Source organism: Heterodontus francisci, chromosome 3 (assembly GCF_036365525.1).
Source record: "Heterodontus francisci isolate sHetFra1 chromosome 3, sHetFra1.hap1, whole genome shotgun sequence".
In the NCBI taxonomy this organism is placed as follows: Eukaryota; Metazoa; Chordata; class Chondrichthyes; order Heterodontiformes; family Heterodontidae; genus Heterodontus; species Heterodontus francisci.
Window position 1 is genome coordinate 138909473 of NC_090373.1, and position 16964 is coordinate 138926436.

Consider the following 16964-nt stretch of genomic DNA (forward strand, 5'->3'; position numbering starts at 1 on the left):
AAATAGGCGACATATTTAGGTAGAGGATCTGGATCGGCGCAGGCTTGGAGGGCCGAAGGGCCTGTTCCTGTGCTGTAATTATCTTTGTTCTTCTTTGTTCTTAAATAGTGTATGCATAGCAATGACTTTCGTGATTGTCACATTATTGTCAATTGACAGAAATGGTACTGTGCCATCAAATTATGATTTATTGGTTTGATGTAAAGGAGAATAAGGCTTCAGAAAATGGTCACAATGCAATATTTACCAAAGGCAGATCAAAATGGAAAAACTCAGACTAATCCATTTCTGCACAGCAATCTCAGTAATATAGTGAAGGACGTACGTGCCCACTCTGCTAAGTCTGTCTGTTTATAAACTGGTAGGAGGTATTGGCCTTCTCCAGTTTCTTTGCATTTTTGGGCATTAGTGAGCTACAAAAAAAAAGAATATTACTGGAAGCCGCAGAGAAAACTAAATTTCAGTGTTGATACAGGGAGGAACTTTGTCAGATCATAATTAACATATAAGTTCTTATCAATGATTGTCCACCAAGAACCTGTCAGTATGCAATTTGTAAGGTTATCTTCCCTTTTAAATCATAGAAGAAGTGCCTGCCTTTCCTTTGGTGCCTATGGCAACTGCATTCAGTTCTGCAAGGCTGAGCAACCAAGTAGGTCAGCATAGTTAATCTTCCCAGTGTCCCATTTTTTAAAGTGCCCAAGAGACCGGAGAAGGCCAGTACCTCCTACCAGCCTATAAACAGATAGACTTAGCAGAGTGGACACATGCGTCCTTCACTATATTACTTGTATTGCATGGTCCATGTCCCTTTATTAAAAGCAATATGGCAACATAGTTTGTCTTCTACCATCCTGTTAGTTACAATGACAATGGAGTCGTTGACAAATCATAGCAATCAATCTCTGTCAATTAGTCTACAACAGGATGGGCAACAAATGCTGGCCTTGCCAACGACACTGGCATCCCAACAAAGAATAATAAAAAAACAAACCCAGACATGAGGTAAGGAAAACCTATCGTGGTGAATAACTTCCAGAACTACGGCCTGGATATTTATTGGTGTGGGTTATGTAGGATGGTAGGCATGGGGGAGAGAAGAATTTTGGACAAGAAACCTGGATGCTGTCGAGTTTTTATTCTTGACAGGTTCCCCACCCGGACATCAGCCTTAGCTTCCAATCAGGTGGGGAGCATTCCGGAGCAGGCTATAGGATCAGTGGGTCTGATCCCAAACCCTGTGGGGTGGGGGTCTGATCCCAGACTCCAGAGATCTTTGTATATTTTGGGGTGGGGGTGAGGGGGTCTGCTAATCAGGAAGCTTGGGGAAGCAAGAGAAACAATTGCTGCTCCACCTCCCCCACAAGCAGTGCTGTAAAGATACCTTACCTTCCCCCTGAATCTGTCCTCACCTTACTTCAGTTGCCAGGCTTCCCAAGATTTGGAAAACCCAGCCACCCATTGTAAAATCTGCAAACCACATTAAATCAGAGGCTGCCAGCCTCACTAAAATATTTAAATTACCAACCCACCTCCTGGGAGTGGGCTGTCTGCCCCCCACCCCCGTCCTACCTCAGTAAAATCTGAAAGTCGATGGATTAGAGCCAGCTTCCCAACGTGCTTGGAATTTTTTCCAATTTAACAACCTACCCACATCCAATCCTACACATTCACGCATATTAAAATTTCCCCCACGGGTTCAATGTCACCAGTGAACACGCTACACATGCCATATGTCATGTCTTATTTTGAATGTGTCACACAGGTCCATGCAACAACAGTACCAGTCGACATCTCTACTCTTTGACCATCTGCTTCAGCCGAATGTTTCCTACCATTGCCATATAATACACCTTTCTCTATCTTACGCAAAATTGCCACGTTGTGTATGATATATTTGAATACAAAGACTTTATTGACCTTTCCGAGCTATACTAGTACCCTATGAAATTTAGACAATATAATTTCATTTTTAAGAGTTGTGTAAAATTTTAATGAGTTGCGACTATTCAAGTACTCATTTCCTCAGCCTGCTGTTTGCCACAGGAATCATGGGTTCAAATGCGGGAGGTGAACCATTAATAAGAACCACAAAACTGGCACAGATTAGGCTTGGTGGAATGAATATTGCTCATTAAATATCTAACTATCCAATAATTGTCGACTTGCAAAATTCTAGTGAATTTGGATAATCCAAGAATGGAGAAATCATGGCCAAGAATGATAATGTTGGTTCACTCACTTTTGCTAAATATTCTTGTGAAACACATCACATGAACATTCCATTTGTGAAAAGCTTTCTGTTGCTGGAAATGTTCTAATTCAGTTTCAATGTATAAATGAGCATGTAGTTCGCCGGTAGCAGGCAGGGCATTAAAAAAGCTGGGCAACAACAACTTATATTATGATAGTGCCTTTAATGTAATAAAATGACACAAGGCCTTTCACAGGAACATTATCAAGAGGTCTTGACAAAAACCCCTGTTTAGTTCTCATAAATAAAATATTAATATTTGTATTTATATTTGCATTTATGCAGTGCTTTATCATGTCTCAGAGCATTTCATACAACAAAATTCTTTTGAATTGCAGAAATTGTTATGTAACTGAGCTCATTTGTTGCTGAGGTGTTGGATGTTGATGGAATGCTAATGCAGCAATTTGCTGTCCTGGTCAAAACAGCAGCAACCTAATGGAATGTTCATACACTGCAGGTAATTTTTGTAGTCTAAGGAGTAATATCTGACAACTAACTCAGTGAATTGGTACTGCCTTTTCCTCATTGGAGCTAGGAGGGCATAATTTGTTGGACTATGACACTTCAATCTTACACATAGTGAAAAGTGTTTTGCTATTAAACCAAGCCTATGATGACAGTGAGTATTAGACAAGTGTAAAAATGACTGTTAGTTGTATATTAATTGTGCTTAATTGGATGCAGGTGATGGGCATTAACTAGGACTTGGACTCCTATTAATAGAAACAGACTGGAACTGGGGTTTGAGTTTAAGAGGTGCATATTTGAAATGTGTATCTCTTCGAATAAATGCTTATAAAAGTGTGTGAAGATTGGCTCCTGTTTTATCCATCAACACCAGGCTTTCTGGATATTAATACTGGCCAAAATTTTACCAGCAAGAATGATGTTTCGACGTTGAGACGAAATGCATGCCAGTGGGCTGCTGGACCACAGAGGCTATTTTACCCATGGCAGCCAATTAAGAGGCCACCACCAGAACCGATGTCCAATTAAAGATGGCAGCCAGTCCTCTCTGAGCTGCTGGCACAATCAGAGGGCCGATAGAGGTGACTGATGCTGAGGCCGCAGGGAGAAGGAAAGGGTGCCTCCATGTTGAGGTCAGGTCGAGGGGCCAGAAAGAAATAGAAATACATTTTTTTTAATAAGCTGGAGCCAGCAGACAGGCCCCGGCAATCGGACGGGTGAACCCTCCAGTGGCAGCATCGGAGCTGCGGCGGTGGCCTTTGCCACCAGGGGGCCTCTCCACGGGCCACTGAGCTTCCGGAAAGAAAGGCCCCCCCCCCACCCCAGGAGACCTGTTCCGATGTCGGTAAAATGCTGGTGGGGTCCTAAAATGGCCACTAATACGCCAATTAATTGGGAATTGGCAGCCAATTAATCCAATTAGCGGGCAGCCGAGCCACTGCCATTCCCACTCTGGGAATATCCTGTGGTGGTGGAGCATGTGGAACTTCCGGCTGGACATGGACTGTGAGATCAACAGCCCACTGACCTCAACCACCAGCCATGAGCTCTGGGAGACACCGGAGGTGGCGTCTCTGGGGAAGGAGGAGCATTTTGTCCACCCCCACGGGCAGTGTCTACACCCCAAGAGGAGCCTGGTCCCCTGGGAACCTGCCACCACTGATTGGTACAAAGGAGCTGGGGGGGGGTGCCAATGAGGCGGGACGGATTTCAGTACCATATGCTGCAGGGTGGGAGACTCTGACGAAAACATCATCAATATAGGTAAGAAATTCACAGGGTTGCCATACATTATTTTTTTTTAAACTAACTCTGAATGTCACAGAATCAGAACAATCTACACAGCAGATCAACAGAATATATTATTTGCATTTTATATATACGTGCGCATGATGGTAACAACATTTAAAGGGGTGTTACCTTGATTTAAAAAAGTTCAATTGATTCATGTGCAGATACAGTGCAATAACATGAATGGAAAATTCAAACAAAAGCTTGCATTTATATAGAGCCTAAAACATAACAAAAAACATCCAAGGAATTTCACAAATGGAAGTTGGCAGGGAAAAGGATGCAAGCCATGGAGGGAAAGATTAATAGGGGATGACCAAAACATGGCCAAAAAGATGGGTTTTGAGAAGACTTTTAAAGGAGCAGGGGCTGTTGGACATGCAAGGAGGTTCCGGAGAGAGTGGAGCCAAAGCCACCAAAGGATCCCTCACTGGTGAGGTAAAGGGAGGGAGCTGTATATAAAAAAAACCATCAGAATCCATCAGGACTGATGGATTCAGCAGAAGGCAATAGACTACTTGGAAGACCTTGTAAAGATGGGATGCAGCAAGGCCTGGAAGGAATTTGATAAGAAAAAGTTGTTTAAATTTAATATGTTGTTGGACAGGGGTTCGTGTAGGTTAATGATGAGTGAATGCAACTTAGTGAAGAAGAGAATATAGGTTGCTGTGTTTTGGACTTTGTGGAGGATGGGAAGGCATTGGAATAATCAAGTCTAGAAATGACAAATAATGGATTAGGGTTTCAGTGGCAGAAGAGCGGCAATGTTTCACAGGTGGAAATAAGTGAGGCTAAATTTTATGGGCCCCCTAGGGCCTGGAACGCAGGCAGGGGGGGCCTACATAATAGCGTGAGAAGGTTGGGGCTGGTGGGGGTGGGGGGAGCGGAGTGCCCATCACCTTCCCAACGTCTTCCAGTTTAGTCTGGGGTGGCCTGCCCTAAGTCAATTGAGGCTCTTAAGTGGCCAAAGATCTTCTCAACTCCCCCTCAATTTAAAGGAGGACGGAGGGGCCCAGCGTCGCATGGAGATGCCGCGAGGTAAAACCTCGCGGGCTCCTAGCGGGATCGGGGGTTCCCTCCTTTGGGGGCAATCCAGGGCCCCCGGAGGGCTCCCCAGTAGTGATGGCCACTCACCATGGAAGATCGTTGCCTCACTCACTCTCACAGATAACTCCTCCCCCCCGCTGCCCCACACCATCACCAGGGCCTGCCTGAATGTCCCCGGCCACCCCGACCCCATTTACTCCTCCCGGGGTCTCTGGACTCTTCCTCTCTGCAGGGCCTGCTGCAGAACTGTCAATGGCCACTGCTCCTGGTGGTGCTGCCAGTAGGAAGATAGGAACATAGGAGCAGGAGTAGGCCATTCAGCCCATCGAGCCTGCCGCACCATTCAATACGATCATGGCTGATCTTCCACTTTAATGTCTTTTTCCCCATGCTATCCTCATATCCCCTTATGTCACTTGTGTTTAGAAATCTGTCAATCTCTGCTTTAAACATACTCAATGACTGAGCTTCCACAGCCCTCTGGGGAAGAGAATTCCAAAGATTCACAACCCTCTGAGTAAAGAAATTTCTCCTCATCTCTGTCCAAAGTGCCTTCCCCCTTATTTTGAAATTGTGTCCCCTGGTTCTAAACTCCCCAACCAAGGGAAACATCTTACCTGCATCTACCCTTCAAGTATTTTGTAGGTTTCAATGAGATCACCTCTCATTCTTCGAAACTCTAGAGAATACAGGCCCAGTTTCCCCAACCTCTCTTCATATGACAGTCCTGCCATCCCGGGAACAAGTCTGGTGAACCTTTGTTACACTCCCTCTATGGCAATAATATCCTTCCTCAGGTAAGGGGACCAAAACTGCACACACTACTCCATGTGCAGTTTCTAGGTTCCATACAACTGAAGCAAGACTTCACTACTGCTGTACTCAAATCCTCTTGCGATAAAGGCTAACATACCATTAGCCTTCTAATTGCTTGCTGCACCTGCATGTTAGCTTTCAGTGACTTATTGACAAGGACACCCAGGTCCCTTTGTACATCTACACTTCCTAAGCTCTTACCATTTAAGGAATACTCTGCACATCTATTCCTCTTACCAAAGTGGATAACTTCACATTTTTCCACATTATATTCCATCTGCCACGTTCTTGCCCACTCACTAAATCTGTCCAAATCCTCTTGAAGCCGCTTTGCATCTTCCTCACAACACACATTCCACCTAGTTTTGTGTCATTTGCGAACTTGGAAATACTGCATTTGGTCCCCACATCCAAATCATTGATATGTATTGTGAACAGCTGGGGCCTAAGCACTGATCCATGCGGTACCCCACTAGTCACAGCCTGCCAACATGAGAATGATCCATTTATTCCTACTGCAGAGCTGCTGTCCTTCCAATTGGCCAGCAGCCCTGGAGGTGGGAGCTCATCTGTTAAAGGAATGGCATTCCAGACCGCAGGAGTCAATTGTCTGCCTGCCGTGAAACAACACCAGTGGAGACAGCATCTCCCCCCTCCACTCCGGCCCATCACCAGAGCCCCCATTGCCCGTGGTGTTGCTGATGGTTAAGATATGGAGTTTAAAACTCAGCTCAGTATCAAATAGAATGCCAAACGTTGCTAGTTTGTTTCAGTTCGCAAAAGTGGTTGCAAAGGGGAATGAAATCAGTGCTTGGAGAAGCAAGGGTGAATAAGGGACAGTCAGCATGGATCTATTAAAGGCAAATCATGTCTGTCTAACCTCTTTGATGAAGTAAGGGAGAGAGTTAATGAGGGTAGTACAGTAGATGTTGTATATACGGCCTTCCAAAATATATTTGATAAATTATTACATAGCAGACTTATTCAGAAAGTTGAAGCACATAGGATGAAAGGAAAAGTGGCAAATTGGGTACAAAATTGGCTCAGGAATAGGAGCCAGAGAGCTGTGGTGAATGGATGTTTTTCAAACTGGAGAGAAGGATGCCCTGGGGTCCTGCGGGGTTCTGTATTGAGATCATTGCTTTTCTTGTTATATCTGAATGATCTGGACTTTGGTATGACCTCTTTCTGTGCTGTAAGATTCTATGGCTCGAAGGGAGCGGAATTTATGGCCACCACTTTCATCTTTATCCATCCCCACAGCACAGCAAACAGTGATTACAGACAGTGAGAGAGTATTCCCACAGTCAGACCATTAGCAACAATTCAAAAAAACTGTAACTAAAAGCATTTAAAGAGGAGGGATAGTCTGGGGTTGGGGGGCAGGGCGGGGATGACAGGTACAGAGGGTTAACAAGAGTTTTGTTCATCCAACTGTGAAGTGCACAAAAATTGGAGTTATGCTTTGGTGTCCAATCTATTGAGCAACTTACAACTCAACCTATCACCTATCACTCCAAACATTATGCACCTAAGCTCAAACAAACATACTCATTTGCCACATTAATGGTGAGTAGTACTATAAGGTACTGTTTACGTTGCATGTATGTATTTTTATTTGTACAATGCTTGGGCACAAAATATTAAATGTGTATGCTGGTAGGGGTAGGTGTGCAGCTGGTAGGGTATACACAATAAGTAAAATTTAGGAAAGTCTGCGGTAGATGAATATTTGCCCTTTGAAATAGCTGGTGTGACTAGCAAGTATCACCTGTTCTGTTCAAGACCAACAGGGAAAATATAATGGGAACAATGGCGAGGGTGATTGGCTGTCAGCATCTTTCAACTAGTTAATCGAATTCTAATCACATCACAAACATGCTGTGTAAGCAGTAACAATGTCATGAAATCTCACTGGACACAAAGGGTTGAATTTTATTAGCATGCCGTACATTGCGGCAGCGTGTTTTGAAATCAGTAGCCTTCAGACGCATCGCTGAGCCATCACTGAGCCTGCGCGATATTTCATGCGGGGCTCATTTAAATGGAGGGGGCAGAGCGGCCACTCCCGATGGCATAGAGGGGGTGGCCGCACCATTCCCGGCAACAGCATCTGGCACCACTGTGCAGGTGCCGGTGCCATTTTTAAAGGGCCTCAAGCCCTACATTTTAATAACCATTTTAAAAGGGACAAGTGCAAAAACCTTAAAGTTTAAGCTTTATTATCAGTTCAAATCCCCCCCCCCCCAACAAATGAATCTTCAATAAATAAAACTACCTCTACCCCCGGAAAACCAATTTTTCAAAGAACGAACTTTAACCCCCCCACCTTCAGAACATTTGACCCTCAACCCCTTCCCACTATTCCCATAACCAATCGGAGCAGTTTTTCCCGCTTCTACACCCCTCCCACTTGAAAATTTCACTGCTTCCCCCTCCCCACCAGTATCACACCTCCGCGCGGAGTTAATATTCAATATTAATATTCAAATATTCAAATGAAGGGCCCACTGCCAAGTGGCGGGAGTTGGGGGGCAATGAGGAGGGTGGTAGCTGCACCAAGGCCTCGCCGCCACTGGTAAAATACAGCGGGGCCTTCTTGGCGTCGGGGGTCATGGCGGGCTGCTCCCGCAAGTATTTTACGGGCCCCCCCACCACGATCCCCGATGTCGAGGGGCTGGTAAAATTCAGCCCAAAGTGTGAATGCACTTTAGTGTGAATAATGAAAGAGAACAGCTCAAGCCACTAGTAAACTAAAAACAGAATATGTGTAGCAGCTCAGTCAGTAACTGAAGGAGAAATTCATTACTCATCTTTCGTTTTAAATTGCTGGTGAACACAATGAAAATAGCCCAGGAATGTTCTCTGCTGCGCAAGATGATTTTCTAATTCATCCTGCCACCCACTTGCTAAAAATCCACCAAGAGTTAAAATTGGATCATTCAATGCAGGACTGAGGGTGTGTTGCAGTATCAGAGTTGTTGTCTTCTTGCTGCAATGTCAAGCTGAACCTCTATCTGTCCTCTCAGGTGGATGTAAATGATCCCCAAGTACTACTTGAAGAAAAATACGGGAGTTCTCCTGGTGTAACAAAAACAAAGTGCTGGAAATAGTCAGCAGGTCAGGCAGCATCTGTGGAGAGAAAAACAGCGTTAACGTTTCAGGTCAGTGACCTTTTATCCTGGTGTCCTGGTCACTATTTATCACTAAAACGACAAGAATGATACTTTGCCCGATCTGATTTTGCTACATTGCAAATTCAGACAATAACTTGACCTGCCAGCAAATAGGAATTCAGAATCATATCATGGGACAATGTTCTATTTTCTGGATTTCAATTCTATTAAAGTATCCATAAAGACAATTGGATTTCACATGGTTAGCTTAACATAGCAGTGGTGCTTCATTGAGAATATATATTTATAATTGAATTTTTGGTGAGGATTAGACTACGTTGCCAGTTTTTATTTCTAGTATCAGTATCATAGCTCTCTCAAGTCAGGTATGTCATAACTAGTCACACCACAAAAGTTCGTTTACACAGCTTCAGCAGTCTTCCATATTCTCAGTCTTCAAAAAACAAACCTCACAGGCAAATAGCCAGAGGCAGTCACTGTCCAGCTTTACACATGAAGAATAGTCATTTGTGCAAGGTACTGGCAGACTGTCAGCATCCACGAAACCACACACTGACATGACTCAGAAGAGGGAGGGTAATGGCAGAAAATTTGAGGAAAAACAGAAGGAAAAATTACTGGACTTTTATTTCACTTGCAAGATTGTCAGAAAACTTAATGGATTCCTGTAGAACTTTATTTTTGGAGCATATTCCCATTTTTGGTAGCTTCTGAATAAGTCAGTACAATCTGCAGTATTTTTAGTCTCTTCACTTACTTTTTCTGCGAATACCTGAAGCTGCATGAAATTGGAAGACCGAGTAAATTGGATGGAAGTGTTTCACATCTAAAATAAAATCCATATTTAGAATTGTTTTTATACAGTTCATGGGATCCTCTCCACCCCCCAAACAGTTGCACAAAGCTTCAGTAACTCTGCAGAAAAATGTTGTCTGATAAAAATGAAGGTTAAAAATATTCAGTAATAAAGTAAACCATTAGCTGCAAAAAAGGAAAGGACCGTCAGTGAGCAGTTTATTTGTATGTATTGTCATGCTAGGTCCCCACCTGCCAAGAATGAGGCACTTTAATTTTGTCATGAACATTGATTAATCTGTTACTGGAGTGAAGAAAGGACTTGTTAAACAGATCAGCCGTGGCTGGAAAAGACATATTAACAGATGGTGTTTGGAAGGACAAAGCAGCCATTCCCTGACACATTCAACCCACAATGGACTTTTGATCACCAGACGTTTTTTAGAATTAGAATTAGAACATTACAGCGCAGTACAGGCCCTTCGGCCCTCGATGTTGCGCCGACCTGTGAAACCATCTGACCTACACTATTCCATTTTCATCCATATGTCCATCCAATGACCACTTAAATGCCCTTAAAGTTGGCGAGTCTACTACTGTTGCAGGCAGGGCGTTCCACGCCCCTACTACTCTCTGAGTAAAGAAACTACCTCTCATATCTGTCCTATATCTATCACCCCTCAACTTAAAGCTATGTCCCCTCGTGTTTGCCATCACCATCCGAGGAAAAAGACTCGCACTATCCACCCTATCTAACCCTCCGATTATCTTATATGTCTCTATTAAGTCACCTCTCCTCCTCCTTCTCTCCAACGAAAACAACCTCAAGTCCCTCAGCCTTTCCTCGTAAGACCTTCCCTCCATACCAGGCAACATCCCAGTAAATCTCCTCTGCACCCTTTCCATAGCTTCCACATCCTTCCTATAATGCAGTGACCAGAACTGCACGCAATACTCCAGGTGCGGTCTCACCAGAGTTTTGTACAGCTGCAGCATGACATCGTGGCTCCGAAAGTCGATCCCCCTACTAATAAAAGCTAACGCACCATATGCCTTCTTAACAGCCCTATTAACCTGGGTAGCAACCTTCAGGGATTTATGCACCTGGACACCAAGATCTCTCTGTTCATCTACACTACCAAGAATCTTCCCATTAGCCCAGTACTCTGCATTCCTGTTACTCCTTCCAAAGTGAATCACTTCACACTTTTCCGCATTAAACTCCATTTGCCATCTCTCAGCCCAGCTCTGCAGCCTATCTATGTCCCTCTGTACCCTACAACATCCTTCGGCACTATCCACAACTCCACCGACCTTAGTGTCATCCGCAAATTTACTAACCCACCCTTCTACACCCTCTTCCAGGTCATTTATAAAAATGACAAACAGCAGTGGCCCCAAAACAGATCCTTGCGGTACACCACTAGTAACTAAACTCCAGGATGAACATTTGCCATTAACCACCACCCTCTGTCTTCTTTCAGCTAGCCAATTTCTGATCCAAAGCTCTAAATCACCTTCAACCCCATACTTCCGTATTTTCTGCAATAGCCTACCATGGGGAACCTTATCAAACGCCTTACTGAAATCCATATACACCACATCCACTGCTTTACCCTCATCCACCTGTTTGGTCACCTTCTCGAAAAACTCAATAAGGTTTGTGAGGCACGACCTACCCGTCACAAAACCGTGCTGACTATCGCTAATGAACTTATTCTTTTCAAGATGATTATAAATCCTGTCCCTTATAACCTTTTCCAACATTTTACCCACAGCCGAAGTAAGGCTCACAGGTCTATAATTACCAGGGCTGTCTCTACTCCCCTTCTTGAACAAGGGGACAACATTTGCTATCCTCCAGTCTTCCGGCACTATTCCTGTCGACAATGACGACATAAAGATCAAGGACAAAGGCTCTGCAATCTCCTCCCTAGCTTCCCAGAGAATCCTAGGATAAATCCCATCTGGCCCAGGGGACTTATCTATTTTCACACTTTCCAAAATTGATAACACCTCCTCCTTGTGAACCTCAATCCCATCTAGCCTAGTAGCCTGAATCTCAGTATTCTCCTCGACAACATTTTCTTTCTCTACTGTAAATACTGACGAAAAATATTCATTTAACACTTCCCCCATCTCCTCTGATTCCACACACAACTTCCCACTACTATCCTTGATTGGCCCTAATCTAACTCTAGTCATTCTTTTATTCCTGATATACCTATAGAAAGCCTTAGGGTTTTCCCTGATCCTATCCACCAATGACTTCTCGTGTCCTCTCCTTGTTCTTCTTAGCTCTCCCTTTAGATCCTTCCTGGCTAGCTTGTAACTCTCAAGCGCCCTAACTGAGCCTTCACGTCTCATCCTAACATAAGCCTTCTTCTTCCTCTTGACAAGCACTTCAACTTCTTTAGTAAACCACGGCTCCCTCGCTCGACAACTTCCTCCCTGCCTCACAGGTACATACTTATCAAGGACACGCAGTAGCTGCTCTTTGAATAAGCTCCACATTTCGATTGTTCCCATCCCCTGCAGTTTCCTTCCCCATCCTACGCATCCTAAATCTTGAAGGTGGGGAAGCTCGCATTCCAAGTTGACTGCTAAGATGGCCGAATACATAAACGGACATGGTCAAACCAGTTAGTCACATGACTAATCTGCTGGGCAACCTGTGTTTCTTGAATTTGTACAAACAGTTTGGGCAGAAAGTCTGTTTGCTCCTGCACTGAGAAGATCGCTCTCCTGTTTGTCTGCTCCCATCTCTTTCTCACAAGCCTCTGAATCCACTGAAGACACATGAATCCCAAGAGAGAAAAGTCTCCTACAGCGAACAAGGTTTAAGAAGAATACTGGGCCCCAGTGATAAGCAAGATCTACCCACAATTAAGGACTCTACAGTGAGCTCAAAGAACCGTAACAACAACTCTTCAGATATTGCCTCAAACTTTTCCACTTTATCTTTCTGCTGCTCTTTTCTGTCTCTATTTGCATGTGTGTATCACGTATGCACGATAGCGTGGGGTGTGTCATGTATCCATTGGCATCAACCGAATTAGAGTTTAAGTTTAATAAATTTCAACTTTTCTTCTTTAAACCTAAGAAAGCCTGTTTGTGCTGGTTTCTTTGCCTTATAATTGGAAAGCGGTGAACAAGGATTCACCAAGGGGGAGTAAAAAACACAGTGTGTTTAAAATTAAACCCTGTTACGGTAAGACCAGGTGAAGGCTGAAAGGGAATCCGAGACCTCTTTTGCACCTGGTCGTAACAGTATTATTATTATACTATCCAGTTATATCTAAAACTGCAGACACTGCAATCACTATCCCTGGGTATGTCCTGTCCCACCGGCAGGACAGACCCAGCAGAGGTGGTGGCACAGTGGTATACAGTAGGGAGGGAGTTGCCCTGGGAGTCCTCAACATCGACTCCAGACCCCATGAAGTCTCATGGCATCAGGTCAAACATGGGCAAGGTAACCTCCCACTGATTACCACCTACTGCCCTCCCTCAGCTGATGACTCAGTACTCCACCATGTTGAACACCACTTGGAGGAAGCACTGAGGGTGGCAAGGGCACAAAATGTACTCTGGGTAGGGGACTTCAATGTCCATCACCAAGAGTGACTCAGTAGCACCACTACTGACTGAGCTGGCCGAGTCCTAAAGGACATAGCTGCTAGACTGGGTACGTGGCAGGTGGTGGGGGAACCAACACGAGGGAAAAACATACTTGACCTCGTCCTCACCAATCTGCCTGCTGCAGATGCTTCTGTCCATGACTGTATTGGCAGGAGTGACCACCGCACAGTCCTTGTGGAGACGAAGTCCCGCCTTCACATTGAGGATACCGTCCGTCGTGTTGTGAGGCACTATCACCGTGCTAAATGGGATAGATTTCGAACAGATCTAGCAATGCAAAAATGGGCATCCATGAGGCGCTGTGGGCCAACAGCAGCAGCAGAATTGTACTCAACCACAATCTGTAACCTCATGGCCCGGCATATCCCCCACTCTACCATCAAGCCAGGAAACCAACCCTGGTTCAATGAAGAGTGCAGGAGGGCATGCCAGGAGCAGCACCAGGCATACCTCAAAATGAGGTGTCAACCTGGTGAAGCTACAACACAGGACTATCTGCATGCCAAACTGCGTAAGCAGCATGCGATAGACAGAGCTAAGCGATCCCATAACCAACAGATCAGATCGAAGCTCTGCAGTCCTGCCACATCCAGCCGTGAATGGTGGTGGACAATTAAACAACTGACTGGAAGAGGTGGCTCCACAAATATCCCCATCCTCAATGATGGGGGTGCGAAAGATAAGGCTGAAGCATTTGCAACAATCTTCAGCCAGAAGTGCCGAGTTGATGATCCATCTCGGCCTCCTCCTGAAGTCCCTAGCATCACAGATGTCAGACTTCAGCCAATTCGATTCACTCCGCGTGATATCAAGAAACGAGTGAAGGCACTGGATACTGCAAAAGCTATGGGCCCTGACAATATTTCGGCAATAGTACTGAAGACCTGAGCTCCAGAACTTGCCGTGCCCCTAGCCAAGCTGTTCCAGTACAGCTACAACACTGGCACCTACCCTGCAATGTGGAACATTGCCCAGGTATGTCCTGTACACAAAAAGCAGGACAAATCCAACCCGGCCAATTACTGTCCCATCAGCCTACTCTCTATCATCAGTAAAGTGATGGAAGGTGTCATCAACAGTGCCATCAAGCAGCACTTGCTCAGTAATAACCTGCTCAGTGATGCTCAGTTTGGGTTCCGCCAGGGCCACTCAGCTCCTGACCTCATTACAGCCTTGGTTCAAACATGGACAAAAGAGCTAAACTCAAGAGGTGAGGTGAGAGTGACTGCCCTTGACATCAAGGCAGCATTTGACCGAGTATGGCATCAAGGAGCCCTAGCAAAACTAAGGTCAATGGCAATCGGGGAAAACCCTCTGTTGGCTGGAATCATACCTAGCGCAAAGGAAGATGGTTGTGGTTGTTGGACGTCAATCATCTGAGCTCCAGGACATCACAGCAGAAATTCCTCAGGGTAGTGTCCTAGGCCCAGCCATCTTCAGCTGCTTCATCAATGACCTTCCTTCAATCATAAGGTCAGAAGTGGGGATGTTCGCTGATGATTGCACAATGTTCAGCACCATTCGTGACTCCTCAGATACTGAAGCAGTCCGTGTAGAAATGCAGCAAGACCTGGACAATATCCAGGCTTGGGCTGATAAGTGGCAAGTGACATTCGTGCCACACAAGTGCCAGGCAATGACCATCTCAAACAAGAGAGAATCTAACCATCTTCCCTTGACATTTAATGGCATTACCATCGCTGAGTCCCCCACTATCAACATCCTAGGGACTACCATTGAACAGAAACTGAACTGGAGTAGCCATATAAATACCGTGGCTACAAGAGCAGGTCAGAGGCTAGGAATCCTGAGGCGCGTAACTCACCTCCTGACTCCCCAAAGCCTGTCCACCATCTACAAGGCACAAGCCAGGAGTGTGATGGAATACTCTCCACTTGCCTGGATGGGTGCAGCTCCAACAACACTCAAGAAGCTCGACACCATCCAGGACAAAGCAGCCCGCTTGATTGGCACCCCATCTACAAACATTCACTCCCTCCACCACCGATGCACAGTGGCAGCAGTGTGTACCATTTACAAGATGCACTGCAGCAACACACCAAGGCTCCTTAGACAGCACCTTCCAAACCCGCGACCTCTACCAACTAGAAGAACAAGGGCAGCAAATACATGGGAACACCACCACCTGCAAGTTCCCCTCCAAGTCACACACCATCCTGACTTGAAACTACATTGCCGTTCCTTCACTGTCGCTGGGTCAAAATCCTGGAACTCCCTTCCTGACAGTACTGTGGGTGTACCTACCCCACAAGGACTGCAGTGGTTCAAAAAGGCAGCTCACCACCACCTTCTCAAGGGCAATTAGGGATGGGCAATAAATGTTGGCCTGGCCAGCGATGCCCACATCCCATGAATGAATTAAAAAAAAGAAACACTCCATTATTAGTTTACTGCTAATGACCCAAACTACAGTCAATAATAATTGTACAACAGATAGTGGCAGAATCGACTGGTGTATGTGATTTTGTTGAACAAGAGATATTATTCCTGAAAAAAGTGCATTTTCTTTGGTCGGGAAGGAGAAAAGCTAGATAAGTTATTATATTTACAGCAAAACAATCTCACAGAAAGGACACCATGCTACATTTTGATGTGATCTATGTCATCAAATAAAGTGTTTATTAATGAAGCAAAAAAGTTTTATCTTACACAGTTGATGAGAGTGTGGTCCTTTTAATGGTAATTCAGTAAGTATTGTACTAAAGAGGACCAACAACTATGCTGTTCGACAGCAAATGATTCCCAATTCCACTTTCAGATACATGTGAAACAGTTCCTACAGGACTCGTCAAAAGAAAAATGGGATAACACACATTAATAAAACTCGGGGAAATTGCCCAATACATAAATACTTGAAAAACATGCTTTCATATTTGTGAAAGTTGAAGTCTGCACCATTTATCTTGATTTATGATAAACCCTCAAAAATAAAAATATTTCAAAAAATGTACAAACGGTATGGACAGATTGGGCCAATAGCCTGTTTCTGTGCTGCATATTCCATGTAAAAATGAGGCAGACATGAAACTTGCTAAACTGAGGGGACAATAAGAAAAACTTACTTCCATGCCTGTCTGACTGTATAAGAACTACTTCTCAAAGAGCATGTAATCTGTCTCACCATTTTTCTCAAGAAAATTCTCGCTGTTGGCAACAGTCTGACCTTAGCAAGAATGAAAAGGGTCAGCTCTTTTCTCCTTTTTCTTCTTGGTGGTCAGTCATTACCAATTTCTTTCTCAAGCAGAGACCACACTCTGCACTGCCCCCTTTTTTTTCCAGCTAATGCACAGAGTTGCTATTATAAAGTGTGCACCTGTAGAAATTACCTGTGACCTTTCCCATGGGTGCTTGCAGAGACCTTTTTCTCCCCCCTTGATAAGGATAAAGAAATTAGCATTTCATTCTTCCACTTACTCCTTCTTTGGAATGCTGGCTGGTGAAATGCTAAGAATAAAATAGTTATTGAAAAAGCCTGGAGATCAGACAAGCAT